Source organism: Lissotriton vulgaris, chromosome 10 (assembly GCF_964263255.1).
Source record: "Lissotriton vulgaris chromosome 10, aLisVul1.2, whole genome shotgun sequence".
NCBI lineage: Eukaryota > Metazoa > Chordata > Amphibia > Caudata > Salamandridae > Lissotriton > Lissotriton vulgaris.
In genome coordinates this window covers 535,349,608-535,375,635 of record NC_141698.1, presented here as the reverse complement: position 1 = coordinate 535,375,635, position 26,028 = coordinate 535,349,608, and the positions used below count along the sequence as shown (strand labels likewise).

Genomic DNA, 26,028 nt, shown 5'->3' with positions numbered 1-26,028 from the left:
TTTCTGTAGTGTAGTGGTTATCACGTTCGCCTTACACGCGAAAGGTCGAGACCGGGCAGAAACAGCAGCTTGCTGTTTTTCACAGTGTTTGCATTTACTGGCTCACTTTATAGGAAAGCTGAGATAATAGAGGCTGTCTATTCCTCACCAGCCTGACGTAGTGTGCTCCAGAGATCTCAGTGACAGCTCGAAAAGAGAAGTGACGATAGCTTGCGCCATTCGCTTGCTCGCACTTTGCTCTGTAGGGTGGGCCTACTTCATGAAAGCAAGGCATGAGAGCAGAAATGCTTCTCTTGTCCTCACCACGAGCAGACACTTAAAGCAAACAAACTGTCTGAAGGACAGAGGCTTTTTAATTTCTTGTTTGATGACGGTCATGAAAAAGACAGCAATCATATTGCAGAACAGAGCAGCATGTACTGGCTAGCTGCCACTAACCCCTGGAGCTGTGTCAGAGGTGACTCTTGCGTGGCTCATTGGTCTAGGGGTATGATTCTCGCTTAGGGTGCGAGAGGGCCCGGGTTCAAATCCCGGACGAGCCCTTTTTAGAGGTAAACATACAAACCCTACTAAAATTGCACTATGCCTGACTATTTCTCGTTATACTGGGTGCATTGTTGCACAACATATTTCTAACCTCAGAAGAAAAATGGATCACCATGCTTTATCTGCCTACCTGCTTAGTCTCAGTGTGTCCCAGGTGATGCTTTCCCAAGCTGTACTCGCTGGCATTTAGGCATCAGATATTTGCCTGTCGATGCCTGCACAAGTGAGTTTTGAATACGTCTAATTGCAAGCATGTTGGATGATATCTCTGAGGTTTTCACACTTGTTCTGCACATTCTGAGCCGCTGCTGATACAGCAGAATAGAAGTAGGGTGAAGGCTTGAGAGAAACTTTCCTCTAACAGTAGAAAGCACCAAGGTAGTTTCTGTAGTGTAGTGGTCATCACGTTCGCCTAACACGCGAAAGGTCCCCGGTTCGAGACCGGGCAGAAACACTGTGCATTGGATGCTTTTTTTGTGCACACTCTAAAACCTTATTATCTCAATGCAATTTTAAGAAGAGGTGGTCTTTGGACACAGTGAGCCGTGAGAAAATTTCTTTACCTTTGCAGACGAAACAAAGTTATCTCCATCGATCATCTGGGGGTTGTTCTTGGGCCTATTTTTATTTTATTTAAGCTATGTTGTATTGTTGGGGCCTTTACACCTGTGACATTGCTGTGAACGTTGTAAGTGGAAACGTTGGCAGGTGCAGACAGAAGAGTCAGAACTAAGCACACCCTGAGCCGTCAGGATGGCCGAGTGGTCTAAGGCGCCAGACTCAAGAGAGCTTGATCGTCAGTGATGCTGAGCCTTCTGGTCTCCTCATGGAGGCGTGGGTTCAAATCCCACTTCTGACAGGTCCCTTTTACACCCTTAAGTCTTCCTAATTTTTGCAGTGCATTCCCCAGACACACCACAATATTTGCAGGAACCTGTAGTAAATAAAGAGAAATCCACCAGGCTGGGCCCTCATTCACAATTCCATGTATTTCTGAAAGGGACACCTCAGGCACACCTTCCATTACATTTGCACTCCATCACAGTAACTGCCATGCTGGGTTTCGAAATAAGCATTTGATCCCATCATTTGTTGTGAGGCTCTCCTGCCACCTTTTGGGCAGAGAAGGCAGTGTTTCTGGAACAACACAGGCAGACATGTTCAACAGGGCTTCCTGGTTATGTGGGAGGAGCAGATTGCCAATGGTCCCCCCATGCAAATTCTAATTTACATAAGGAAGACAGAGAGGTAGCTGGGAGTAGGCACTACACACGGACATTGCACTCCCTCTTGTGATTTGCAGCCAATTCTAGATTGAGTCGGAGGAAAGGAGGAGACTCGCCCAACAATGGCCATACTGGGAAGTCAGCCACTCTGGGTCTCCCAGGTGAATGTTTCAGGCCTGTGAGCCACTCATATACATCTCGCCTGATCGAGCCTGATCGAGCGCTGAGCGAGCGCGTTTGAATGCAAATATCAAACACCACTTTCTCAGGTGCAAGAAATGGTGGGCCCTTCATTGCTTCTGGTGTGGAAGTCTTTGGAGCAAGGGTCCAGGACTTGCAGAGGAGTACAAGTGCCAGAAAGTGGTTGCTGTTCTCATCTGTGCCTTTTTACTGCTCACTGGCCGATAGGAGATTGGCTGCCCCCTTCCTTGCTGGAGTGAAAAAACAACAACTTGAGAGAAAACATGACTTTGTGTGGCTCACTTATAGGGAGACGAGCCAAATAGCCCTGCTATTTTCTGAAAGACGCTTCAGTAATTGTTCAAAATGTATTTTGGCCACTCAGGCTCGTTGGTCTAGGGGTATGATTCTCGCTTTGGGTGCGAGAGGTCCTGGGTTCAAATCCCGGACGAGCCCATCCTGTGGAAGTTTTCAGGCTGCTTGTCATATAGGAGCCTTTCTTCTTTTCAATGCTATAAGACGCTGTGTATGTCGAGAAGGTTCCTTACCCTGCACGCTATTTTCCACTTTTGACATGATAAAGGAGTGCAGGACTTCGTTGCAACTGCTTTTCTGGGCTGGACCAGCAGTGTAGGAACATTACATGCAAAGTGTTTTTCTAGTGTCATTTCAGGATATGGTTTCCAAATCGCCTCTTGGAAAAAAAGTGGTCCTCATTCCTGTCTTCCAAAGAAAGAGAGACCGGGTAAGGAGAGCCCAACTTTGAGCTTCAAGGACGTTGGCCTTTAGTCTGTGCATTCCAACCCAATACATGCCAACAAGATTCCTGAGGTGGTGTCTGTTTCTGTAGTGTAGTGGTTATCACGTTCGCCTTACACGCGAAAGGTCCCTGGTTTGAGACCGGGCAGAAACAGCAGCTTGCTGTTTTTCACAGTGTTTGCATTTACTGGCTCACTTTATAGGAAAGCTGAGATAATAGAGGCTGTCTATTCCTCACCAGCCTGACGTAGTGTGCTCCAGAGATCTCAGTGACAGCTCGAAAAGAGAAGTGACGATAGCTTGCGCCATTCGCTTGCTCGCACTTTGCTCTGTAGGGTGGGCCTACTTCATGAAAGCAAGGCATGAGAGCAGAAATGCTTCTCTTGTCCTCACCACGAGCAGACACTTAAAGCAAACAAACTGTCTGAAGGACAGAGGCTTTTTAATTTCTTGTTTGATGACGGTCATGAAAAAGACAGCAATCATATTGCAGAACAGAGCAGCATGTACTGGCTAGCTGCCACTAACCCCTGGAGCTGTGTCAGAGGTGACTCTTGCGTGGCTCATTGGTCTAGGGGTATGATTCTCGCTTAGGGTGCGAGAGGGCCCGGGTTCAAATCCCGGACGAGCCCTTTTTAGAGGTAAACATACAAACCCTACTAAAATTGCACTATGCCTGACTATTTCTCGTTATACTGGGTGCATTGTTGCACAACATATTTCTAACCTCAGAAGAAAAATGGATCACCATGCTTTATCTGCCTACCTGCTTAGTCTCAGTGTGTCCCAGGTGATGCTTTCCCAAGCTGTACTCGCTGGCATTTAGGCATCAGATATTTGCCTGTCGATGCCTGCACAAGTGAGTTTTGAATACGTCTAATTGCAAGCATGTTGGATGATATCTCTGAGGTTTTCACACTTGTTCTGCACATTCTGAGCCGCTGCTGATACAGCAGAATAGAAGTAGGGTGAAGGCTTGAGAGAAACTTTCCTCTAACAGTAGAAAGCACCAAGGTAGTTTCTGTAGTGTAGTGGTCATCACGTTCGCCTAACACGCGAAAGGTCCCCGGTTCGAGACCGGGCAGAAACACTGTGCATTGGATGCTTTTTTGTGCACACTCTAAAACCTTATTATCTCAATGCAATTTTAAGAAGAGGTGGTCTTTGGACACAGTGAGCCGTGAGAAAATTTCTTTACCTTTGCAGACGAAACAAAGTTATCTCCATCGATCATCTGGGGGTTGTTCTTGGGCCTATTTTTATTTTATTTAAGCTATGTTGTATTGTTGGGGCCTTTACACCTGTGACATTGCTGTGAACGTTGTAAGTGGAAACGTTGGCAGGTGCAGACAGAAGAGTCAGAACTAAGCACACCCTGAGCCGTCAGGATGGCCGAGTGGTCTAAGGCGCCAGACTCAAGAGAGCTTGATCGTCAGTGATGCTGAGCCTTCTGGTCTCCTCATGGAGGCGTGGGTTCAAATCCCACTTCTGACAGGTCCCTTTTACACCCTTAAGTCTTCCTAATTTTTGCAGTGCATTCCCCAGACACACCACAATATTTGCAGGAACCTGTAGTAAATAAAGAGAAATCCACCAGGCTGGGCCCTCAATCACAATTCCATGTATTTCTGAAAGGGACACCTCAGGCACACCTTCCATTACATTTGCACTCCATCACAGTAACTGCCATGCTGGGTTTCGAAATAAGCATTTGATCCCATCATTTGTTGTGAGGCTCTCCTGCCACCTTTTGGGCAGAGAAGGCAGTGTTCCTGGAACAACACAGGCAGACATGTTCAACAGGGCTTCCTGGTTATGTGGGAGGAGCAGATTGCCAATGGTCCCCCCTTGCAAATTCTAATTTACATAAGGAAGACAGAGAGGTAGCTGGGAGTAGGCACTACACACGGACATTGCACTCCCTCTTGTGATTTGCAGCCAATTCTAGATTGAGTCGGAGGAAAGGAGGAGACTCGCCCAACAATGGCCATACTGGGAAGTCAGCCACTCTGGGTCTCCCAGGTGAATGTTTCAGGCCTGTGAGCCACTCATATAAATCTCGCCTGATCGAGCCTGATCGAGCGCTGAGCGAGCGCGTTTGAATGCAAATATCAAACACCACTTTCTCAGGTGCAAGAAATGGTGGGCCCTTCATTGCTTCTGGTGTGGAAGTCTATGGAGCAAGGGTCCAGGACTTGCAGAGGAGTACAAGTGCCAGAAAGTGGTTGCTGTTCTCATCTGTGCCTTTTTACTGCTCACTGGCCGATAGGAGATTGGCTGCCCCCTTCCTTGCTGGAGTGAAAAAACAACAACTTGAGAGAAAACATGACTTTGTGTGGCTCACTTATAGGGAGACGAGCCAAATAGCCCTGCTATTTTCTGAAAGACGCTTCAGTAATTGTTCAAAATGTATCTTGGCCACTCAGGCTCGTTGGTCTAGGGGTATGATTCTCGCTTTGGGTGCGAGAGGTCCTGGGTTCAAATCCCGGACGAGCCCATCCTGTGGAAGTTTTCAGGCTGCTTGTCATATAGGAGCCTTTCTTCTTTTCAATGCTATAAGACGCTGTGTATGTCGAGAAGGTTCCTTACCCTGCACGCTATTTTCCACTTTTGACATGATAAAGGAGTGCAGGACTTCGTTGCAACTGCTTTTCTGGGCTGGACCAGCAGTGTAGGAACATTACATGCAAAGTGTTTTTCTAGTGTCATTTCAGGATATGGTTTCCAAATCGCCTCTTGGAAAAAAAGTGGTCCTCATTCCTGTCTTCCAAAGAAAGAGAGACCGGGTAAGGAGAGCCCAACTTTGAGCTTCAAGGACGTTGGCCTTTAGTCTGTGCATTCCAACCCAATACATGCCAACAAGATTCCTGAGGTGGTGTCTGTTTCTGTAGTGTAGTGGTTATCACGTTCGCCTTACACGCGAAAGGTCGAGACCGGGCAGAAACAGCAGCTTGCTGTTTTTCACAGTGTTTGCATTTACTGGCTCACTTTATAGGAAAGCTGAGATAATAGAGGCTGTCTATTCCTCACCAGCCTGACGTAGTGTGCTCCAGAGATCTCAGTGACAGCTCGAAAAGAGAAGTGACGATAGCTTGCGCCATTCGCTTGCTCGCACTTTGCTCTGTAGGGTGGGCCTACTTCATGAAAGCAAGGCATGAGAGCAGAAATGCTTCTCTTGTCCTCACCACGAGCAGACACTTAAAGCAAACAAACTGTCTGAAGGACAGAGGCTTTTTAATTTCTTGTTTGATGACGGTCATGAAAAAGACAGCAATCATATTGCAGAACAGAGCAGCATGTACTGGCTAGCTGCCACTAACCCCTGGAGCTGTGTCAGAGGTGACTCTTGCGTGGCTCATTGGTCTAGGGGTATGATTCTCGCTTAGGGTGCGAGAGGGCCCGGGTTCAAATCCCGGACGAGCCCTTTTTAGAGGTAAACATACAAACCCTACTAAAATTGCACTATGCCTGACTATTTCTCGTTATACTGGGTGCATTGTTGCACAACATATTTCTAACCTCAGAAGAAAAATGGATCACCATGCTTTATCTGCCTACCTGCTTAGTCTCAGTGTGTCCCAGGTGATGCTTTCCCAAGCTGTACTCGCTGGCATTTAGGCATCAGATATTTGCCTGTCGATGCCTGCACAAGTGAGTTTTGAATACGTCTAATTGCAAGCATGTTGGATGATATCTCTGAGGTTTTCACACTTGTTCTGCACATTCTGAGCCGCTGCTGATACAGCAGAATAGAAGTAGGGTGAAGGCTTGAGAGAAACTTTCCTCTAACAGTAGAAAGCACCAAGGTAGTTTCTGTAGTGTAGTGGTCATCACGTTTGCCTAACACGCGAAAGGTCCCCGGTTCGAGACCGGGCAGAAACACTGTGCATTGGATGCTTTTTTTGTGCACACTCTAAAACCTTATTATCTCAATGCAATTTTAAGAAGAGGTGGTCTTTGGACACAGTGAGCCGTGAGAAAATTTCTTTACCTTTGCAGACGAAACAAAGTTATCTCCATCGATCATCTGGGGGTTGTTCTTGGGCCTATTTTTATTTTATTTAAGCTATGTTGTATTGTTGGGGCCTTTACACCTGTGACATTGCTGTGAACGTTGTAAGTGGAAACGTTGGCAGGTGCAGACAGAAGAGTCAGAACTAAGCACACCCTGAGCCGTCAGGATGGCCGAGTGGTCTAAGGCGCCAGACTCAAGAGAGCTTGATCGTCAGTGATGCTGAGCCTTCTGGTCTCCTCATGGAGGCGTGGGTTCAAATCCCACTTCTGACAGGTCCCTTTTACACCCTTAAGTCTTCCTAATTTTTGCAGTGCATTCCCCAGACACACCACAATATTTGCAGGAACCTGTAGTAAATAAAGAGAAATCCACCAGGCTGGGCCCTCAATCACAATTCCATGTATTTCTGAAAGGGACACCTCAGGCACACCTTCCATTACATTTGCACTCCATCACAGTAACTGCCATGCTGGGTTTCGAAATAAGCATTTGATCCCATCATTTGTTGTGAGGCTCTCCTGCCACCTTTTGGGCAGAGAAGGCAGTGTTTCTGGAACAACACAGGCAGACATGTTCAACAGGGCTTCCTGGTTATGTGGGAGGAGCAGATTGCCAATGGTCCCCCCATGCAAATTCTAATTTACATAAGGAAGACAGAGAGGTAGCTGGGAGTAGGCACTACACACGGACATTGCACTCCCTCTTGTGATTTGCAGCCAATTCTAGATTGAGTCGGAGGAAAGGAGGAGACTCGCCCAACAATGGCCATACTGGGAAGTCAGCCACTCTGGGTCTCCCAGGTGAATGTTTCAGGCCTGTGAGCCACTCATATACATCTCGCCTGATCGAGCCTGATCGAGCGCTGAGCGAGCGCGTTTGAATGCAAATATCAAACACCACTTTCTCAGGTGCAAGAAATGGTGGGCCCTTCATTGCTTCTGGTGTGGAAGTCTTTGGAGCAAGGGTCCAGGACTTGCAGAGGAGTACAAGTGCCAGAAAGTGGTTGCTGTTCTCATCTGTGCCTTTTTACTGCTCACTGGCCGATAGGAGATTGGCTGCCCCCTTCCTTGCTGGAGTGAAAAAACAACAACTTGAGAGAAAACATGACTTTGTGTGGCTCACTTATAGGGAGACGAGCCAAATAGCCCTGCTATTTTCTGAAAGACGCTTCAGTAATTGTTCAAAATGTATCTTGGCCACTCAGGCTCGTTGGTCTAGGGGTATGATTCTCGCTTTGGGTGCGAGAGGTCCTGGGTTCAAATCCCGGACGAGCCCATCCTGTGGAAGTTTTCAGGCTGCTTGTCATATAGGAGCCTTTCTTCTTTTCAATGCTATAAGACGCTGTGTATGTCGAGAAGGTTCCTTACCCTGCACGCTATTTTCCACTTTTGACATGATAAAGGAGTGCAGGACTTCGTTGCAACTGCTTTTCTGGGCTGGACCAGCAGTGTAGGAACATTACATGCAAAGTGTTTTTCTAGTGTCATTTCAGGATATGGTTTCCAAATCGCCTCTTGGAAAAAAAGTGGTCCTCATTCCTGTCTTCCAAAGAAAGAGAGACCGGGTAAGGAGAGCCCAACTTTGAGCTTCAAGGACGTTGGCCTTTAGTCTGTGCATTCCAACCCAATACATGCCAACAAGATTCCTGAGGTGGTGTCTGTTTCTGTAGTGTAGTGGTTATCACGTTCGCCTTACACGCGAAAGGTCCCTGGTTTGAGACCGGGCAGAAACAGCAGCTTGCTGTTTTTCACAGTGTTTGCATTTACTGGCTCACTTTATAGGAAAGCTGAGATAATAGAGGCTGTCTATTCCTCACCAGCCTGACGTAGTGTGCTCCAGAGATCTCAGTGACAGCTCGAAAAGAGAAGTGACGATAGCTTGCGCCATTCGCTTGCTCGCACTTTGCTCTGTAGGGTGGGCCTACTTCATGAAAGCAAGGCATGAGAGCAGAAATGCTTCTCTTGTCCTCACCACGAGCAGACACTTAAAGCAAACAAACTGTCTGAAGGACAGAGGCTTTTTAATTTCTTGTTTGATGACGGTCATGAAAAAGACAGCAATCATATTGCAGAACAGAGCAGCATGTACTGGCTAGCTGCCACTAACCCCTGGAGCTGTGTCAGAGGTGACTCTTGCGTGGCTCATTGGTCTAGGGGTATGATTCTCGCTTAGGGTGCGAGAGGGCCCGGGTTCAAATCCCGGACGAGCCCTTTTTAGAGGTAAACATACAAACCCTACTAAAATTGCACTATGCCTGACTATTTCTCGTTATACTGGGTGCATTGTTGCACAACATATTTCTAACCTCAGAAGAAAAATGGATCACCATGCTTTATCTGCCTACCTGCTTAGTCTCAGTGTGTCCCAGGTGATGCTTTCCCAAGCTGTACTCGCTGGCATTTAGGCATCAGATATTTGCCTGTCGATGCCTGCACAAGTGAGTTTTGAATACGTCTAATTGCAAGCATGTTGGATGATATCTCTGAGGTTTTCACACTTGTTCTGCACATTCTGAGCCGCTGCTGATACAGCAGAATAGAAGTAGGGTGAAGGCTTGAGAGAAACTTTCCTCTAACAGTAGAAAGCACCAAGGTAGTTTCTGTAGTGTAGTGGTCATCACGTTCGCCTAACACGCGAAAGGTCCCCGGTTCGAGACCGGGCAGAAACACTGTGCATTGGATGCTTTTTTGTGCACACTCTAAAACCTTATTATCTCAATGCAATTTTAAGAAGAGGTGGTCTTTGGACACAGTGAGCCGTGAGAAAATTTCTTTACCTTTGCAGACGAAACAAAGTTATCTCCATCGATCATCTGGGGGTTGTTCTTGGGCCTATTTTTATTTTATTTAAGCTATGTTGTATTGTTGGGGCCTTTACACCTGTGACATTGCTGTGAACGTTGTAAGTGGAAACGTTGGCAGGTGCAGACAGAAGAGTCAGAACTAAGCACACCCTGAGCCGTCAGGATGGCCGAGTGGTCTAAGGCGCTAGACTCAAGAGAGCTTGATCGTCAGTGATGCTGAGCCTTCTGGTCTCCTCATGGAGGCGTGGGTTCAAATCCCACTTCTGACAGGTCCCTTTTACACCCTTAAGTCTTCCTAATTTTTGCAGTGCATTCCCCAGACACACCACAATATTTGCAGGAACCTGTAGTAAATAAAGAGAAATCCACCAGGCTGGGCCCTCAATCACAATTCCATGTATTTCTGAAAGGGACACCTCAGGCACACCTTCCATTACATTTGCACTCCATCACAGTAACTGCCATGCTGGGTTTCGAAATAAGCATTTGATCCCATCATTTGTTGTGAGGCTCTCCTGCCACCTTTTGGGCAGAGAAGGCAGTGTTCCTGGAACAACACAGGCAGACATGTTCAACAGGGCTTCCTGGTTATGTGGGAGGAGCAGATTGCCAATGGTCCCCCCTTGCAAATTCTAATTTACATAAGGAAGACAGAGAGGTAGCTGGGAGTAGGCACTACACACGGACATTGCACTCCCTCTTGTGATTTGCAGCCAATTCTAGATTGAGTCGGAGGAAAGGAGGAGACTCGCCCAACAATGGCCATACTGGGAAGTCAGCCACTCTGGGTCTCCCAGGTGAATGTTTCAGGCCTGTGAGCCACTCATATAAATCTCGCCTGATCGAGCCTGATCGAGCGCTGAGCGAGCGCGTTTGAATGCAAATATCAAACACCACTTTCTCAGGTGCAAGAAATGGTGGGCCCTTCATTGCTTCTGGTGTGGAAGTCTATGGAGCAAGGGTCCAGGACTTGCAGAGGAGTACAAGTGCCAGAAAGTGGTTGCTGTTCTCATCTGTGCCTTTTTACTGCTCACTGGCCGATAGGAGATTGGCTGCCCCCTTCCTTGCTGGAGTGAAAAAACAACAACTTGAGAGAAAACATGACTTTGTGTGGCTCACTTATAGGGAGACGAGCCAAATAGCCCTGCTATTTTCTGAAAGACGCTTCAGTAATTGTTCAAAATGTATCTTGGCCACTCAGGCTCGTTGGTCTAGGGGTATGATTCTCGCTTTGGGTGCGAGAGGTCCTGGGTTCAAATCCCGGACGAGCCCATCCTGTGGAAGTTTTCAGGCTGCTTGTCATATAGGAGCCTTTCTTCTTTTCAATGCTATAAGACGCTGTGTATGTCGAGAAGGTTCCTTACCCTGCACGCTATTTTCCACTTTTGACATGATAAAGGAGTGCAGGACTTCGTTGCAACTGCTTTTCTGGGCTGGACCAGCAGTGTAGGAACATTACATGCAAAGTGTTTTTCTAGTGTCATTTCAGGATATGGTTTCCAAATCGCCTCTTGGAAAAAAAGTGGTCCTCATTCCTGTCTTCCAAAGAAAGAGAGACCGGGTAAGGAGAGCCCAACTTTGAGCTTCAAGGACGTTGGCCTTTAGTCTGTGCATTCCAACCCAATACATGCCAACAAGATTCCTGAGGTGGTGTCTGTTTCTGTAGTGTAGTGGTTATCACGTTCGCCTTACACGCGAAAGGTCGAGACCGGGCAGAAACAGCAGCTTGCTGTTTTTCACAGTGTTTGCATTTACTGGCTCACTTTATAGGAAAGCTGAGATAATAGAGGCTGTCTATTCCTCACCAGCCTGACGTAGTGTGCTCCAGAGATCTCAGTGACAGCTCGAAAAGAGAAGTGACGATAGCTTGCGCCATTCGCTTGCTCGCACTTTGCTCTGTAGGGTGGGCCTACTTCATGAAAGCAAGGCATGAGAGCAGAAATGCTTCTCTTGTCCTCACCACGAGCAGACACTTAAAGCAAACAAACTGTCTGAAGGACAGAGGCTTTTTAATTTCTTGTTTGATGACGGTCATGAAAAAGACAGCAATCATATTGCAGAACAGAGCAGCATGTACTGGCTAGCTGCCACTAACCCCTGGAGCTGTGTCAGAGGTGACTCTTGCGTGGCTCATTGGTCTAGGGGTATGATTCTCGCTTAGGGTGCGAGAGGGCCCGGGTTCAAATCCCGGACGAGCCCTTTTTAGAGGTAAACATACAAACCCTACTAAAATTGCACTATGCCTGACTATTTCTCGTTATACTGGGTGCATTGTTGCACAACATATTTCTAACCTCAGAAGAAAAATGGATCACCATGCTTTATCTGCCTACCTGCTTAGTCTCAGTGTGTCCCAGGTGATGCTTTCCCAAGCTGTACTCGCTGGCATTTAGGCATCAGATATTTGCCTGTCGATGCCTGCACAAGTGAGTTTTGAATACGTCTAATTGCAAGCATGTTGGATGATATCTCTGAGGTTTTCACACTTGTTCTGCACATTCTGAGCCGCTGCTGATACAGCAGAATAGAAGTAGGGTGAAGGCTTGAGAGAAACTTTCCTCTAACAGTAGAAAGCACCAAGGTAGTTTCTGTAGTGTAGTGGTCATCACGTTCGCCTAACACGCGAAAGGTCCCCGGTTCGAGACCGGGCAGAAACACTGTGCATTGGATGCTTTTTTTGTGCACACTCTAAAACCTTATTATCTCAATGCAATTTTAAGAAGAGGTGGTCTTTGGACACAGTGAGCCGTGAGAAAATTTCTTTACCTTTGCAGACGAAACAAAGTTATCTCCATCGATCATCTGGGGGTTGTTCTTGGGCCTATTTTTATTTTATTTAAGCTATGTTGTATTGTTGGGGCCTTTACACCTGTGACATTGCTGTGAACGTTGTAAGTGGAAACGTTGGCAGGTGCAGACAGAAGAGTCAGAACTAAGCACACCCTGAGCCGTCAGGATGGCCGAGTGGTCTAAGGCGCCAGACTCAAGAGAGCTTGATCGTCAGTGATGCTGAGCCTTCTGGTCTCCTCATGGAGGCGTGGGTTCAAATCCCACTTCTGACAGGTCCCTTTTACACCCTTAAGTCTTCCTAATTTTTGCAGTGCATTCCCCAGACACACCACAATATTTGCAGGAACCTGTAGTAAATAAAGAGAAATCCACCAGGCTGGGCCCTCATTCACAATTCCATGTATTTCTGAAAGGGACACCTCAGGCACACCTTCCATTACATTTGCACTCCATCACAGTAACTGCCATGCTGGGTTTCGAAATAAGCATTTGATCCCATCATTTGTTGTGAGGCTCTCCTGCCACCTTTTGGGCAGAGAAGGCAGTGTTTCTGGAACAACACAGGCAGACATGTTCAACAGGGCTTCCTGGTTATGTGGGAGGAGCAGATTGCCAATGGTCCCCCCATGCAAATTCTAATTTACATAAGGAAGACAGAGAGGTAGCTGGGAGTAGGCACTACACACGGACATTGCACTCCCTCTTGTGATTTGCAGCCAATTCTAGATTGAGTCGGAGGAAAGGAGGAGACTCGCCCAACAATGGCCATACTGGGAAGTCAGCCACTCTGGGTCTCCCAGGTGAATGTTTCAGGCCTGTGAGCCACTCATATACATCTCGCCTGATCGAGCCTGATCGAGCGCTGAGCGAGCGCGTTTGAATGCAAATATCAAACACCACTTTCTCAGGTGCAAGAAATGGTGGGCCCTTCATTGCTTCTGGTGTGGAAGTCTTTGGAGCAAGGGTCCAGGACTTGCAGAGGAGTACAAGTGCCAGAAAGTGGTTGCTGTTCTCATCTGTGCCTTTTTACTGCTCACTGGCCGATAGGAGATTGGCTGCCCCCTTCCTTGCTGGAGTGAAAAAACAACAACTTGAGAGAAAACATGACTTTGTGTGGCTCACTTATAGGGAGACGAGCCAAATAGCCCTGCTATTTTCTGAAAGACGCTTCAGTAATTGTTCAAAATGTATCTTGGCCACTCAGGCTCGTTGGTCTAGGGGTATGATTCTCGCTTTGGGTGCGAGAGGTCCTGGGTTCAAATCCCGGACGAGCCCATCCTGTGGAAGTTTTCAGGCTGCTTGTCATATAGGAGCCTTTCTTCTTTTCAATGCTATAAGACGCTGTGTATGTCGAGAAGGTTCCTTACCCTGCACGCTATTTTCCACTTTTGACATGATAAAGGAGTGCAGGACTTCGTTGCAACTGCTTTTCTGGGCTGGACCAGCAGTGTAGGAACATTACATGCAAAGTGTTTTTCTAGTGTCATTTCAGGATATGGTTTCCAAATCGCCTCTTGGAAAAAAAGTGGTCCTCATTCCTGTCTTCCAAAGAAAGAGAGACCGGGTAAGGAGAGCCCAACTTTGAGCTTCAAGGACGTTGGCCTTTAGTCTGTGCATTCCAACCCAATACATGCCAACAAGATTCCTGAGGTGGTGTCTGTTTCTGTAGTGTAGTGGTTATCACGTTCGCCTTACACGCGAAAGGTCCCTGGTTTGAGACCGGGCAGAAACAGCAGCTTGCTGTTTTTCACAGTGTTTGCATTTACTGGCTCACTTTATAGGAAAGCTGAGATAATAGAGGCTGTCTATTCCTCACCAGCCTGACGTAGTGTGCTCCAGAGATCTCAGTGACAGCTCGAAAAGAGAAGTGACGATAGCTTGCGCCATTCGCTTGCTCGCACTTTGCTCTGTAGGGTGGGCCTACTTCATGAAAGCAAGGCATGAGAGCAGAAATGCTTCTCTTGTCCTCACCACGAGCAGACACTTAAAGCAAACAAACTGTCTGAAGGACAGAGGCTTTTTAATTTCTTGTTTGATGACGGTCATGAAAAAGACAGCAATCATATTGCAGAACAGAGCAGCATGTACTGGCTAGCTGCCACTAACCCCTGGAGCTGTGTCAGAGGTGACTCTTGCGTGGCTCATTGGTCTAGGGGTATGATTCTCGCTTAGGGTGCGAGAGGGCCCGGGTTCAAATCCCGGACGAGCCCTTTTTAGAGGTAAACATACAAACCCTACTAAAATTGCACTATGCCTGACTATTTCTCGTTATACTGGGTGCATTGTTGCACAACATATTTCTAACCTCAGAAGAAAAATGGATCACCATGCTTTATCTGCCTACCTGCTTAGTCTCAGTGTGTCCCAGGTGATGCTTTCCCAAGCTGTACTCGCTGGCATTTAGGCATCAGATATTTGCCTGTCGATGCCTGCACAAGTGAGTTTTGAATACGTCTAATTGCAAGCATGTTGGATGATATCTCTGAGGTTTTCACACTTGTTCTGCACATTCTGAGCCGCTGCTGATACAGCAGAATAGAAGTAGGGTGAAGGCTTGAGAGAAACTTTCCTCTAACAGTAGAAAGCACCAAGGTAGTTTCTGTAGTGTAGTGGTCATCACGTTCGCCTAACACGCGAAAGGTCCCCGGTTCGAGACCGGGCAGAAACACTGTGCATTGGATGCTTTTTTGTGCACACTCTAAAACCTTATTATCTCAATGCAATTTTAAGAAGAGGTGGTCTTTGGACACAGTGAGCCGTGAGAAAATTTCTTTACCTTTGCAGACGAAACAAAGTTATCTCCATCGATCATCTGGGGGTTGTTCTTGGGCCTATTTTTATTTTATTTAAGCTATGTTGTATTGTTGGGGCCTTTACACCTGTGACATTGCTGTGAACGTTGTAAGTGGAAACGTTGGCAGGTGCAGACAGAAGAGTCAGAACTAAGCACACCCTGAGCCGTCAGGATGGCCGAGTGGTCTAAGGCGCCAGACTCAAGAGAGCTTGATCGTCAGTGATGCTGAGCCTTCTAGTCTCCTCATGGAGGCGTGGGTTCAAATCCCACTTCTGACAGGTCCCTTTTACACCCTTAAGTCTTCCTAATTTTTGCAGTGCATTCCCCAGACACACCACAATATTTGCAGGAACCTGTAGTAAATAAAGAGAAATCCACCAGGCTGGGCCCTCAATCACAATTCCATGTATTTCTGAAAGGGACACCTCAGGCACACCTTCCATTACATTTGCACTCCATCACAGTAACTGCCATGCTGGGTTTCGAAATAAGCATTTGATCCCATCATTTGTTGTGAGGCTCTCCTGCCACCTTTTGGGCAGAGAAGGCAGTGTTCCTGGAACAACACAGGCAGACATGTTCAACAGGGCTTCCTGGTTATGTGGGAGGAGCAGATTGCCAATGGTCCCCCCTTGCAAATTCTAATTTACATAAGGAAGACAGAGAGGTAGCTGGGAGTAGGCACTACACACGGACATTGCACTCCCTCTTGTGATTTGCAGCCAATTCTAGATTGAGTCGGAGGAAAGGAGGAGACTCGCCCAACAATGGCCATACTGGGAAGTCAGCCACTCTGGGTCTCCCAGGTGAATGTTTCAGGCCTGTGAGCCACTCATATAAATCTCGCCTGATCGAGCCTGATCGAGCGCTGAGCGAGCGCGTTTGAATGCAAATATCAAACACCACTTTCTCAGGTGCAAGAAATGGTGGGCCCTTCATTGCTTCTGGTGTGGAAGTCTATGGAGCAAGGGTCCAGGACTTGCAGAGGAGTACAAGTGCCAGAAAGTGGTTGCTGTTCTCATCTGTGCCTTTTTACTGCTCACTGGCCGATAGGAGATTGGCTGCCCCCTTCCTTGCTGGAGTGAAAAAACAACAACTTGAGAGAAAACATGACTTTGTGTGGCTCACTTATAGGGAGACGAGCCAAATAGCCCTGCTATTTTCTGAAAGACGCTTCAGTAATTGTTCAAAATGTATCTTGGCCACTCAGGCTTGTTGGTCTAGGGGTATGATTCTCGCTTTGGGTGCGAGAGGTCCTGGGTTCAAATCCCAGACGAGCCCATCCTGTGGAAGTTTTCAGGCTGCTTGTCATATAGGAGCCTTTCTTCTTTTCAATGCTATAAGACGCTGTGTATGTCGAGAAGGTTCCTTACCCTGCACGCTATTTTCCACTTTTGACATGATAAAGGAGTGCAGGACTTCGTTGCAACTGCTTTTCTGGGCTGGACCAGCAGTGTAGGAACATTACATGCAAAGTGTTTTTCTAGTGTCATTTCAGGATATGGTTTCCAAATCGCCTCTTGGAAAAAAAGTGGTCCTCATTCCTGTCTTCCAAAGAAAGAGAGACCGGGTAAGGAGAGCCCAACTTTGAGCTTCAAGGACGTTGGCCTTTAGTCTGTGCATTCCAACCCAATACATGCCAACAAGATTCCTGAGGTGGTGTCTGTTTCTGTAGTGTAGTGGTTATCACGTTCGCCTTACACGCGAAAGGTCGAGACCGGGCAGAAACAGCAGCTTGCTGTTTTTCACAGTGTTTGCATTTACTGGCTCACTTTATAGGAAAGCTGAGATAATAGAGGCTGTCTATTCCTCACCAGCCTGACGTAGTGTGCTCCAGAGATCTCAGTGACAGCTCGAAAAGAGAAGTGACGATAGCTTGCGCCATTCGCTTGCTCGCACTTTGCTCTGTAGGGTGGGCCTACTTCATGAAAGCAAGGCATGAGAGCAGAAATGCTTCTCTTGTCCTCACCACGAGCAGACACTTAAAGCAAACAAACTGTCTGAAGGACAGAGGCTTTTTAATTTCTTGTTTGATGACGGTCATGAAAAAGACAGCAATCATATTGCAGAACAGAGCAGCATGTACTGGCTAGCTGCCACTAACCCCTGGAGCTGTGTCAGAGGTGACTCTTGCGTGGCTCATTGGTCTAGGGGTATGATTCTCGCTTAGGGTGCGAGAGGGCCCGGGTTCAAATCCCGGACGAGCCCTTTTTAGAGGTAAACATACAAACCCTACTAAAATTGCACTATGCCTGACTATTTCTCGTTATACTGGGTGCATTGTTGCACAACATATTTCTAACCTCAGAAGAAAAATGGATCACCATGCTTTATCTGCCTACCTGCTTAGTCTCAGTGTGTCCCAGGTGATGCTTTCCCAAGCTGTACTCGCTGGCATTTAGGCATCAGATATTTGCCTGTCGATGCCTGCACAAGTGAGTTTTGAATACGTCTAATTGCAAGCATGTTGGATGATATCTCTGAGGTTTTCACACTTGTTCTGCACATTCTGAGCCGCTGCTGATACAGCAGAATAGAAGTAGGGTGAAGGCTTGAGAGAAACTTTCCTCTAACAGTAGAAAGCACCAAGGTAGTTTCTGTAGTGTAGTGGTCATCACGTTTGCCTAACACGCGAAAGGTCCCCGGTTCGAGACCGGGCAGAAACACTGTGCATTGGATGCTTTTTTTGTGCACACTCTAAAACCTTATTATCTCAATGCAATTTTAAGAAGAGGTGGTCTTTGGACACAGTGAGCCGTGAGAAAATTTCTTTACCTTTGCAGACGAAACAAAGTTATCTCCATCGATCATCTGGGGGTTGTTCTTGGGCCTATTTTTATTTTATTTAAGCTATGTTGTATTGTTGGGGCCTTTACACCTGTGACATTGCTGTGAACGTTGTAAGTGGAAACGTTGGCAGGTGCAGACAGAAGAGTCAGAACTAAGCACACCCTGAGCCGTCAGGATGGCCGAGTGGTCTAAGGCGCCAGACTCAAGAGAGCTTGATCGTCAGTGATGCTGAGCCTTCTGGTCTCCTCATGGAGGCGTGGGTTCAAATCCCACTTCTGACAGGTCCCTTTTACACCCTTAAGTCTTCCTAATTTTTGCAGTGCATTCCCCAGACACACCACAATATTTGCAGGAACCTGTAGTAAATAAAGAGAAATCCACCAGGCTGGGCCCTCAATCACAATTCCATGTATTTCTGAAAGGGACACCTCAGGCACACCTTCCATTACATTTGCACTCCATCACAGTAACTGCCATGCTGGGTTTCGAAATAAGCATTTGATCCCATCATTTGTTGTGAGGCTCTCCTGCCACCTTTTGGGCAGAGAAGGCAGTGTTCCTGGAACAACACAGGCAGACATGTTCAACAGGGCTTCCTGGTTATGTGGGAGGAGCAGATTGCCAATGGTCCCCCCTTGCAAATTCTAATTTACATAAGGAAGACAGAGAGGTAGCTGGGAGTAGGCACTACACACGGACATTGCACTCCCTCTTGTGATTTGCAGCCAATTCTAGATTGAGTCGGAGGAAAGGAGGAGACTCGCCCAACAATGGCCATACTGGGAAGTCAGCCACTCTGGGTCTCCCAGGTGAATGTTTCAGGCCTGTGAGCCACTCATATAAATCTCGCCTGATCGAGCCTGATCGAGCGCTGAGCGAGCGCGTTTGAATGCAAATATCAAACACCACTTTCTCAGGTGCAAGAAATGGTGGGCCCTTCATTGCTTCTGGTGTGGAAGTCTATGGAGCAAGGGTCCAGGACTTGCAGAGGAGTACAAGTGCCAGAAAGTGGTTGCTGTTCTCATCTGTGCCTTTTTACTGCTCACTGGCCGATAGGAGATTGGCTGCCCCCTTCCTTGCTGGAAAGAAAAAACAACAACTTGAGAGAAAACATGACTTTGTGTGGCTCACTTATAGGGAGACGAGCCAAATAGCCCTGCTATTTTCTGAAAGACGCTTCAGTAATTGTTCAAAATGTATCTTGGCCACTCAGGCTCGTTGGTCTAGGGGTATGATTCTCGCTTTGGGTGCGAGAGGTCCCGGGTTCAAATCCCGGACGAGCCCATCCTGTGGAAGTTTTCAGGCTGCTTGTCATATAGGAGCCTTTCTTCTTTTCAATGCTATAAGACGCTGTGTATGTCGAGAAGGTTCCTTACCCTGCACGCTATTTTCCACTTTTGACATGATAAAGGAGTGCAGGACTTCGTTGCAACTGCTTTTCTGGGCTGGACCAGCAGTGTAGGAACATTACATGCAAAGTGTTTTTCTAGTGTCATTTCAGGATATGGTTTCCAAATCGCCTCTTGGAAAAAAAGTGGTCCTCATTCCTGTCTTCCAAAGAAAGAGAGACCGGGTAAGGAGAGCCCAACTTTGAGCTTCAAGGACGTTGGCCTTTAGTCTGTGCATTCCAACCCAATACATGCCAACAAGATTTCTGAGGTAGTGTCTGTTTCTGTAGTGTAGTGGTTATCACGTTCGCCTTACACGCGAAAGGTCCCTGGTTCGAGACCGGGCAGAAACAGCAGCTTGCTGTTTTTCACAGTGTTTGCATTTACTGGCTCACTTTATAGGAAAGCTGAGATAATAGAGGCTGTCTATTCCTCACCAGCCTGACGTAGTGTGCTCCAGAGATCTCAGTGACAGCTCGAAAAGAGAAGTGACGATAGCTTGCGCCATTCGCTTGCTCGCACTTTGCTCTGTAGGGTGGGCCTACTTCATGAAAGCAAGGCATGAGAGCAGAAATGCTTCTCTTGTCCTCACCACGAGCAGACACTTAAAGCAAACAAACTGTCTGAAGGACAGAGGCTTTTTAATTTCTTGTTTGATGACGGTCATGAAAAAGACAGCAATCATATTGCAGAACAGAGCAGCATGTACTGGCTAGCTGCCACTAACCCCTGGAGCTGTGTCAGAGGTGACTCTTGCGTGGCTCATTGGTCTAGGGGTATGATTCTCGCTTAGGGTGCGAGAGGGCCCGGGTTCAAATCCCGGACGAGCCCTTTTTAGAGGTAAACATACAAACCCTACTAAAATTGCACTATGCCTGACTATTTCTCGTTATACTGGGTGCATTGTTGCACAACATATTTCTAACCTCAGAAGAAAAATGGATCACCATGCTTTATCTGCCTACCTGCTTAGTCTCAGTGTGTCCCAGGTGATGCTTTCCCAAGCTGTACTCGCTGGCATTTAGGCATCAGATATTTGCCTGTCGATGCCTGCACAAGTGAGTTTTGAATACGTCTAATTGCAAGCATGTTGGATGATATCTCTGAGGTTTTCACACTTGTTCTGCACATTCTGAGCCGCTGCTGATACAGCAGAATAGAAGTAGGGTGAAGGCTTGAGAGAAACTTTCCTCTAACAGTAGAAAGCACCAAGGTAGTTTCTGTAGTGTAGTGGTCATCACGTTCGCCTAACACGCGAAAGGTCCCCGGTTCGAGACCGGGCAGAAACACTGTGCATTGGATGCTTTTTTTGTGCACACTCTAAAACCTTATTATCTCAATGCAATTTTAAGAAGAGGTGGTCTTTGGACACAGTGAGCCGTGAGAAAATTTCTTTACCTTTGCAGACGAAACAAAGTTATCTCCATCGATCATCTGGGGGTTGTTCTTGGGCCTATTTTTATTTTATTTAAGCTATGTTGTATTGTTGGGGCCTTTACACCTGTGACATTGCTGTGAACGTTGTAAGTGGAAACGTTGGCAGGTGCAGACAGAAGAGTCAGAACTAAGCACACCCTGAGCCGTCAGGATGGCCGAGTGGTCTAAGGCGCCAGACTCAAGAGAGCTTGATCGTCAGTGATGCTGAGCCTTCTGGTCTCCTCATGGAGGCGTGGGTTCAAATCCCACTTCTGACAGGTCCCTATTACACCCTTAAGTCTTCCTAATTTTTGCAGTGCATTCCCCAGACACACCACAATATTTGCAGGAACCTGTAGTAAATAAAGAGAAATCCACCAGGCTGGGCCCTCATTCACAATTCCATGTATTTCTGAAAGGGACACCTCAGGCACACCTTCCATTACATTTGCACTCCATCACAGTAACTGCCATGCTGGGTTTCGAAATAAGCATTTGATCCCATCATTTGTTGTGAGGCTCTCCTGCCACCTTTTGGGCAGAGAAGGCAGTGTTTCTGGAACAACACAGGCAGACATGTTCAACAGGGCTTCCTGGTTATGTGGGAGGAGCAGATTGCCAATGGTCCCCCCATGCAAATTCTAATTTACATAAGGAAGACAGAGAGGTAGCTGGGAGTAGGCACTACACACGGACATTGCACTCCCTCTTGTGATTTGCAGCCAATTCTAGATTGAGTCGGAGGAAAGGAGGAGACTCGCCCAACAATGGCCATACTGGGAAGTCAGCCACTCTGGGTCTCCCAGGTGAATGTTTCAGGCCTGTGAGCCACTCATATACATCTCGCCTGATCGAGCCTGATCGAGCGCTGAGCGAGCGCGTTTGAATGCAAATATCAAACACCACTTTCTCAGGTGCAAGAAATGGTGGGCCCTTCATTGCTTCTGGTGTGGAAGTCTATGGAGCAAGGGTCCAGGACTTGCAGAGGAGTACAAGTGCCAGAAAGTGGTTGCTGTTCTCATCTGTGCCTTTTTACTGCTCACTGGCCGATAGGAGATTGGCTGCCCCCTTCCTTGCTGGAGTGAAAAAACAACAACTTGAGAGAAAACATGACTTTGTGTGGCTCACTTATAGGGAGACGAGCCAAATAGCCCTGCTATTTTCTGAAAGACGCTTCAGTAATTGTTCAAAATGTATCTTGGCCACTCAGGCTCGTTGGTCTAGGGGTATGATTCTCGCTTTGGGTGCGAGAGGTCCTGGGTTCAAATCCCGGACGAGCCCATCCTGTGGAAGTTTTCAGGCTGCTTGTCATATAGGAGCCTTTCTTCTTTTCAATGCTATAAGACGCTGTGTATGTCGAGAAGGTTCCTTACCCTGCACGCTATTTTCCACTTTTGACATGATAAAGGAGTGCAGGACTTCGTTGCAACTGCTTTTCTGGGCTGGACCAGCAGTGTAGGAACATTACATGCAAAGTGTTTTTCTAGTGTCATTTCAGGATATGGTTTCCAAATCGCCTCTTGGAAAAAAAGTGGTCCTCATTCCTGTCTTCCAAAGAAAGAGAGACCGGGTAAGGAGAGCCCAACTTTGAGCTTCAAGGACGTTGGCCTTTAGTCTGTGCATTCCAACCCAATACATGCCAACAAGATTCCTGAGGTGGTGTCTGTTTCTGTAGTGTAGTGGTTATCACGTTCGCCTTACACGCGAAAGGTCCCTGGTTTGAGACCGGGCAGAAACAGCAGCTTGCTGTTTTTCACAGTGTTTGCATTTACTGGCTCACTTTATAGGAAAGCTGAGATAATAGAGGCTGTCTATTCCTCACCAGCCTGACGTAGTGTGCTCCAGAGATCTCAGTGACAGCTCGAAAAGAGAAGTGACGATAGCTTGCGCCATTCGCTTGCTCGCACTTTGCTCTGTAGGGTGGGCCTACTTCATGAAAGCAAGGCATGAGAGCAGAAATGCTTCTCTTGTCCTCACCACGAGCAGACACTTAAAGCAAACAAACTGTCTGAAGGACAGAGGCTTTTTAATTTCTTGTTTGATGACGGTCATGAAAAAGACAGCAATCATATTGCAGAACAGAGCAGCATGTACTGGCTAGCTGCCACTAACCCCTGGAGCTGTGTCAGAGGTGACTCTTGCGTGGCTCATTGGTCTAGGGGTATGATTCTCGCTTAGGGTGCGAGAGGGCCCGGGTTCAAATCCCGGACGAGCCCTTTTTAGAGGTAAACATACAAACCCTACTAAAATTGCACTATGCCTGACTATTTCTCGTTATACTGGGTGCATTGTTGCACAACATATTTCTAACCTCAGAAGAAAAATGGATCACCATGCTTTATCTGCCTACCTGCTTAGTCTCAGTGTGTCCCAGGTGATGCTTTCCCAAGCTGTACTCGCTGGCATTTAGGCATCAGATATTTGCCTGTCGATGCCTGCACAAGTGAGTTTTGAATACGTCTAATTGCAAGCATGTTGGATGATATCTCTGAGGTTTTCACACTTGTTCTGCACATTCTGAGCCGCTGCTGATACAGCAGAATAGAAGTAGGGTGAAGGCTTGAGAGAAACTTTCCTCTAACAGTAGAAAGCACCAAGGTAGTTTCTGTAGTGTAGTGGTCATCACGTTCGCCTAACACGCGAAAGGTCCCCGGTTCGAGACCGGGCAGAAACACTGTGCATTGGATGCTTTTTTGTGCACACTCTAAAACCTTATTATCTCAATGCAATTTTAAGAAGAGGTGGTCTTTGGACACAGTGAGCCGTGAGAAAATTTCTTTACCTTTGCAGACGAAACAAAGTTATCTCCATCGATCATCTGGGGGTTGTTCTTGGGCCTATTTTTATTTTATTTAAGCTATGTTGTATTGTTGGGGCCTTTACACCTGTGACATTGCTGTGAACGTTGTAAGTGGAAACGTTGGCAGGTGCAGACAGAAGAGTCAGAACTAAGCACACCCTGAGCCGTCAGGATGGCCGAGTGGTCTAAGGCGCCAGACTCAAGAGAGCTTGATCGTCAGTGATGCTGAGCCTTCTGGTCTCCTCATGGAGGCGTGGGTTCAAATCCCACTTCTGACAGGTCCCTTTTACACCCTTAAGTCTTCCTAATTTTTGCAGTGCATTCCCCAGACACACCACAATATTTGCAGGAACCTGTAGTAAATAAAGAGAAATCCACCAGGCTGGGCCCTCAATCACAATTCCATGTATTTCTGAAAGGGACACCTCAGGCACACCTTCCATTACATTTGCACTCCATCACAGTAACTGCCATGCTGGGTTTCGAAATAAGCATTTGATCCCATCATTTGTTGTGAGGCTCTCCTGCCACCTTTTGGGCAGAGAAGGCAGTGTTCCTGGAACAACACAGGCAGACATGTTCAACAGGGCTTCCTGGTTATGTGGGAGGAGCAGATTGCCAATGGTCCCCCCTTGCAAATTCTAATTTACATAAGGAAGACAGAGAGGTAGCTGGGAGTAGGCACTACACACGGACATTGCACTCCCTCTTGTGATTTGCAGCCAATTCTAGATTGAGTCGGAGGAAAGGAGGAGACTCGCCCAACAATGGCCATACTGGGAAGTCAGCCACTCTGGGTCTCCCAGGTGAATGTTTCAGGCCTGTGAGCCACTCATATAAATCTCGCCTGATCGAGCCTGATCGAGCGCGTTTGAATGCAAATATCAAACACCACTTTCTCAGGTGCAAGAAATGGTGGGCCCTTCATTGCTTCTGGTGTGGAAGTCTATGGAGCAAGGGTCCAGGACTTGCAGAGGAGTACAAGTGCCAGAAAGTGGTTGCTGTTCTCATCTGTGCCTTTTTACTGCTCACTGGCCGATAGGAGATTGGCTGCCCCCTTCCTTGCTGGAGTGAAAAAACAACAACTTGAGAGAAAACATGACTTTGTGTGGCTCACTTATAGGGAGACGAGCCAAATAGCCCTGCTATTTTCTGAAAGACGCTTCAGTAATTGTTCAAAATGTATCTTGGCCACTCAGGCTCGTTGGTCTAGGGGTATGATTCTCGCTTTGGGTGCGAGAGGTCCTGGGTTCAAATCCCGGACGAGCCCATCCTGTGGAAGTTTTCAGGCTGCTTGTCATATAGGAGCCTTTCTTCTTTTCAATGCTATAAGACGCTGTGTATGTCGAGAAGGTTCCTTACCCTGCACGCTATTTTCCACTTTTGACATGATAAAGGAGTGCAGGACTTCGTTGCAACTGCTTTTCTGGGCTGGACCAGCAGTGTAGGAACATTACATGCAAAGTGTTTTTCTAGTGTCATTTCAGGATATGGTTTCCAAATCGCCTCTTGGAAAAAAAGTGGTCCTCATTCCTGTCTTCCAAAGAAAGAGAGACCGGGTAAGGAGAGCCCAACTTTGAGCTTCAAGGACGTTGGCCTTTAGTCTGTGCATTCCAACCCAATACATGCCAACAAGATTCCTGAGGTGGTGTCTGTTTCTGTAGTGTAGTGGTTATCACGTTCGCCTTACACGCGAAAGGTCGAGACCGGGCAGAAACAGCAGCTTGCTGTTTTTCACAGTGTTTGCATTTACTGGCTCACTTTATAGGAAAGCTGAGATAATAGAGGCTGTCTATTCCTCACCAGCCTGACGTAGTGTGCTCCAGAGATCTCAGTGACAGCTCGAAAAGAGAAGTGACGATAGCTTGCGCCATTCGCTTGCTCGCACTTTGCTCTGTAGGGTGGGCCTACTTCATGAAAGCAAGGCATGAGAGCAGAAATGCTTCTCTTGTCCTCACCACGAGCAGACACTTAAAGCAAACAAACTGTCTGAAGGACAGAGGCTTTTTAATTTCTTGTTTGATGACGGTCATGAAAAAGACAGCAATCATATTGCAGAACAGAGCAGCATGTACTGGCTAGCTGCCACTAACCCCTGGAGCTGTGTCAGAGGTGACTCTTGCGTGGCTCATTGGTCTAGGGGTATGATTCTCGCTTAGGGTGCGAGAGGGCCCGGGTTCAAATCCCGGACGAGCCCTTTTTAGAGGTAAACATACAAACCCTACTAAAATTGCACTATGCCTGACTATTTCTCGTTATACTGGGTGCATTGTTGCACAACATATTTCTAACCTCAGAAGAAAAATGGATCACCATGCTTTATCTGCCTACCTGCTTAGTCTCAGTGTGTCCCAGGTGATGCTTTCCCAAGCTGTACTCGCTGGCATTTAGGCATCAGATATTTGCCTGTCGATGCCTGCACAAGTGAGTTTTGAATACGTCTAATTGCAAGCATGTTGGATGATATCTCTGAGGTTTTCACACTTGTTCTGCACATTCTGAGCCGCTGCTGATACAGCAG

The 26,028-nt window shown here is 47.1% G+C and overlaps 41 non-coding genes across 41 annotated transcripts; all 41 read left to right on the top strand.

The window, feature by feature from the left end:
• Positions 1-470: 470 nt before the first annotated feature.
• Positions 471-542, top strand: TRNAP-AGG (transfer RNA proline (anticodon AGG)). The gene has a single exon. It is a non-coding gene; the product is annotated as a tRNA-Pro (tRNA).
• A 385-nt stretch (positions 543-927) lies between these two features.
• Positions 928-1,000, top strand: TRNAV-AAC (transfer RNA valine (anticodon AAC)). The gene has a single exon. It is a non-coding gene; the product is annotated as a tRNA-Val (tRNA).
• A 293-nt stretch (positions 1,001-1,293) lies between these two features.
• On the top strand, positions 1,294-1,405 carry TRNAL-CAA (transfer RNA leucine (anticodon CAA)). Its single transcript has 2 exons — positions 1,294-1,331; positions 1,360-1,405. It is a non-coding gene; the product is annotated as a tRNA-Leu (tRNA).
• A 931-nt stretch (positions 1,406-2,336) lies between these two features.
• TRNAP-UGG (transfer RNA proline (anticodon UGG)) lies at positions 2,337-2,408 on the top strand. The gene has a single exon. It is a non-coding gene; the product is annotated as a tRNA-Pro (tRNA).
• Positions 2,409-2,792: 384 nt separating this feature from the next.
• Positions 2,793-2,865, top strand: TRNAV-UAC (transfer RNA valine (anticodon UAC)). Its single transcript has one exon. It is a non-coding gene; the product is annotated as a tRNA-Val (tRNA).
• A 406-nt stretch (positions 2,866-3,271) lies between these two features.
• Positions 3,272-3,343, top strand: TRNAP-AGG (transfer RNA proline (anticodon AGG)). The gene has a single exon. It is a non-coding gene; the product is annotated as a tRNA-Pro (tRNA).
• A 385-nt stretch (positions 3,344-3,728) lies between these two features.
• On the top strand, positions 3,729-3,801 carry TRNAV-AAC (transfer RNA valine (anticodon AAC)). Its single transcript has one exon. It is a non-coding gene; the product is annotated as a tRNA-Val (tRNA).
• A 292-nt stretch (positions 3,802-4,093) lies between these two features.
• On the top strand, positions 4,094-4,205 carry TRNAL-CAA (transfer RNA leucine (anticodon CAA)). Its single transcript has 2 exons — positions 4,094-4,131; positions 4,160-4,205. It is a non-coding gene; the product is annotated as a tRNA-Leu (tRNA).
• A 931-nt stretch (positions 4,206-5,136) lies between these two features.
• On the top strand, positions 5,137-5,208 carry TRNAP-UGG (transfer RNA proline (anticodon UGG)). The gene has a single exon. It is a non-coding gene; the product is annotated as a tRNA-Pro (tRNA).
• Positions 5,209-6,063: 855 nt separating this feature from the next.
• TRNAP-AGG (transfer RNA proline (anticodon AGG)) lies at positions 6,064-6,135 on the top strand. Its single transcript has one exon. It is a non-coding gene; the product is annotated as a tRNA-Pro (tRNA).
• Positions 6,136-6,520: 385 nt separating this feature from the next.
• TRNAV-AAC (transfer RNA valine (anticodon AAC)) lies at positions 6,521-6,593 on the top strand. Its single transcript has one exon. It is a non-coding gene; the product is annotated as a tRNA-Val (tRNA).
• Positions 6,594-6,886: 293 nt separating this feature from the next.
• TRNAL-CAA (transfer RNA leucine (anticodon CAA)) lies at positions 6,887-6,998 on the top strand. Its single transcript has 2 exons — positions 6,887-6,924; positions 6,953-6,998. It is a non-coding gene; the product is annotated as a tRNA-Leu (tRNA).
• A 931-nt stretch (positions 6,999-7,929) lies between these two features.
• Positions 7,930-8,001, top strand: TRNAP-UGG (transfer RNA proline (anticodon UGG)). Its single transcript has one exon. It is a non-coding gene; the product is annotated as a tRNA-Pro (tRNA).
• A 384-nt stretch (positions 8,002-8,385) lies between these two features.
• Positions 8,386-8,458, top strand: TRNAV-UAC (transfer RNA valine (anticodon UAC)). The gene has a single exon. It is a non-coding gene; the product is annotated as a tRNA-Val (tRNA).
• A 406-nt stretch (positions 8,459-8,864) lies between these two features.
• TRNAP-AGG (transfer RNA proline (anticodon AGG)) lies at positions 8,865-8,936 on the top strand. Its single transcript has one exon. It is a non-coding gene; the product is annotated as a tRNA-Pro (tRNA).
• Positions 8,937-9,321: 385 nt separating this feature from the next.
• TRNAV-AAC (transfer RNA valine (anticodon AAC)) lies at positions 9,322-9,394 on the top strand. The gene has a single exon. It is a non-coding gene; the product is annotated as a tRNA-Val (tRNA).
• A 292-nt stretch (positions 9,395-9,686) lies between these two features.
• TRNAL-CAA (transfer RNA leucine (anticodon CAA)) lies at positions 9,687-9,798 on the top strand. The gene is made up of 2 exons: positions 9,687-9,724; positions 9,753-9,798. It is a non-coding gene; the product is annotated as a tRNA-Leu (tRNA).
• A 931-nt stretch (positions 9,799-10,729) lies between these two features.
• Positions 10,730-10,801, top strand: TRNAP-UGG (transfer RNA proline (anticodon UGG)). Its single transcript has one exon. It is a non-coding gene; the product is annotated as a tRNA-Pro (tRNA).
• An 855-nt stretch (positions 10,802-11,656) lies between these two features.
• Positions 11,657-11,728, top strand: TRNAP-AGG (transfer RNA proline (anticodon AGG)). Its single transcript has one exon. It is a non-coding gene; the product is annotated as a tRNA-Pro (tRNA).
• A 385-nt stretch (positions 11,729-12,113) lies between these two features.
• On the top strand, positions 12,114-12,186 carry TRNAV-AAC (transfer RNA valine (anticodon AAC)). The gene has a single exon. It is a non-coding gene; the product is annotated as a tRNA-Val (tRNA).
• Positions 12,187-12,479: 293 nt separating this feature from the next.
• TRNAL-CAA (transfer RNA leucine (anticodon CAA)) lies at positions 12,480-12,591 on the top strand. Its single transcript has 2 exons — positions 12,480-12,517; positions 12,546-12,591. It is a non-coding gene; the product is annotated as a tRNA-Leu (tRNA).
• A 931-nt stretch (positions 12,592-13,522) lies between these two features.
• TRNAP-UGG (transfer RNA proline (anticodon UGG)) lies at positions 13,523-13,594 on the top strand. The gene has a single exon. It is a non-coding gene; the product is annotated as a tRNA-Pro (tRNA).
• A 384-nt stretch (positions 13,595-13,978) lies between these two features.
• TRNAV-UAC (transfer RNA valine (anticodon UAC)) lies at positions 13,979-14,051 on the top strand. Its single transcript has one exon. It is a non-coding gene; the product is annotated as a tRNA-Val (tRNA).
• Positions 14,052-14,457: 406 nt separating this feature from the next.
• TRNAP-AGG (transfer RNA proline (anticodon AGG)) lies at positions 14,458-14,529 on the top strand. Its single transcript has one exon. It is a non-coding gene; the product is annotated as a tRNA-Pro (tRNA).
• A 385-nt stretch (positions 14,530-14,914) lies between these two features.
• Positions 14,915-14,987, top strand: TRNAV-AAC (transfer RNA valine (anticodon AAC)). Its single transcript has one exon. It is a non-coding gene; the product is annotated as a tRNA-Val (tRNA).
• Positions 14,988-15,279: 292 nt separating this feature from the next.
• On the top strand, positions 15,280-15,391 carry TRNAL-CAA (transfer RNA leucine (anticodon CAA)). Its single transcript has 2 exons — positions 15,280-15,317; positions 15,346-15,391. It is a non-coding gene; the product is annotated as a tRNA-Leu (tRNA).
• Positions 15,392-17,249: 1,858 nt separating this feature from the next.
• On the top strand, positions 17,250-17,321 carry TRNAP-AGG (transfer RNA proline (anticodon AGG)). The gene has a single exon. It is a non-coding gene; the product is annotated as a tRNA-Pro (tRNA).
• A 385-nt stretch (positions 17,322-17,706) lies between these two features.
• Positions 17,707-17,779, top strand: TRNAV-AAC (transfer RNA valine (anticodon AAC)). Its single transcript has one exon. It is a non-coding gene; the product is annotated as a tRNA-Val (tRNA).
• A 293-nt stretch (positions 17,780-18,072) lies between these two features.
• On the top strand, positions 18,073-18,184 carry TRNAL-CAA (transfer RNA leucine (anticodon CAA)). The gene is made up of 2 exons: positions 18,073-18,110; positions 18,139-18,184. It is a non-coding gene; the product is annotated as a tRNA-Leu (tRNA).
• A 931-nt stretch (positions 18,185-19,115) lies between these two features.
• TRNAP-UGG (transfer RNA proline (anticodon UGG)) lies at positions 19,116-19,187 on the top strand. Its single transcript has one exon. It is a non-coding gene; the product is annotated as a tRNA-Pro (tRNA).
• A 384-nt stretch (positions 19,188-19,571) lies between these two features.
• On the top strand, positions 19,572-19,644 carry TRNAV-UAC (transfer RNA valine (anticodon UAC)). The gene has a single exon. It is a non-coding gene; the product is annotated as a tRNA-Val (tRNA).
• A 406-nt stretch (positions 19,645-20,050) lies between these two features.
• On the top strand, positions 20,051-20,122 carry TRNAP-AGG (transfer RNA proline (anticodon AGG)). The gene has a single exon. It is a non-coding gene; the product is annotated as a tRNA-Pro (tRNA).
• Positions 20,123-20,507: 385 nt separating this feature from the next.
• Positions 20,508-20,580, top strand: TRNAV-AAC (transfer RNA valine (anticodon AAC)). The gene has a single exon. It is a non-coding gene; the product is annotated as a tRNA-Val (tRNA).
• A 293-nt stretch (positions 20,581-20,873) lies between these two features.
• TRNAL-CAA (transfer RNA leucine (anticodon CAA)) lies at positions 20,874-20,985 on the top strand. Its single transcript has 2 exons — positions 20,874-20,911; positions 20,940-20,985. It is a non-coding gene; the product is annotated as a tRNA-Leu (tRNA).
• A 931-nt stretch (positions 20,986-21,916) lies between these two features.
• On the top strand, positions 21,917-21,988 carry TRNAP-UGG (transfer RNA proline (anticodon UGG)). Its single transcript has one exon. It is a non-coding gene; the product is annotated as a tRNA-Pro (tRNA).
• A 384-nt stretch (positions 21,989-22,372) lies between these two features.
• TRNAV-UAC (transfer RNA valine (anticodon UAC)) lies at positions 22,373-22,445 on the top strand. The gene has a single exon. It is a non-coding gene; the product is annotated as a tRNA-Val (tRNA).
• A 406-nt stretch (positions 22,446-22,851) lies between these two features.
• On the top strand, positions 22,852-22,923 carry TRNAP-AGG (transfer RNA proline (anticodon AGG)). Its single transcript has one exon. It is a non-coding gene; the product is annotated as a tRNA-Pro (tRNA).
• Positions 22,924-23,308: 385 nt separating this feature from the next.
• TRNAV-AAC (transfer RNA valine (anticodon AAC)) lies at positions 23,309-23,381 on the top strand. Its single transcript has one exon. It is a non-coding gene; the product is annotated as a tRNA-Val (tRNA).
• A 292-nt stretch (positions 23,382-23,673) lies between these two features.
• On the top strand, positions 23,674-23,785 carry TRNAL-CAA (transfer RNA leucine (anticodon CAA)). Its single transcript has 2 exons — positions 23,674-23,711; positions 23,740-23,785. It is a non-coding gene; the product is annotated as a tRNA-Leu (tRNA).
• Positions 23,786-24,705: 920 nt separating this feature from the next.
• Positions 24,706-24,777, top strand: TRNAP-UGG (transfer RNA proline (anticodon UGG)). The gene has a single exon. It is a non-coding gene; the product is annotated as a tRNA-Pro (tRNA).
• Positions 24,778-25,632: 855 nt separating this feature from the next.
• On the top strand, positions 25,633-25,704 carry TRNAP-AGG (transfer RNA proline (anticodon AGG)). Its single transcript has one exon. It is a non-coding gene; the product is annotated as a tRNA-Pro (tRNA).
• Positions 25,705-26,028: the final 324 nt, after the last annotated feature.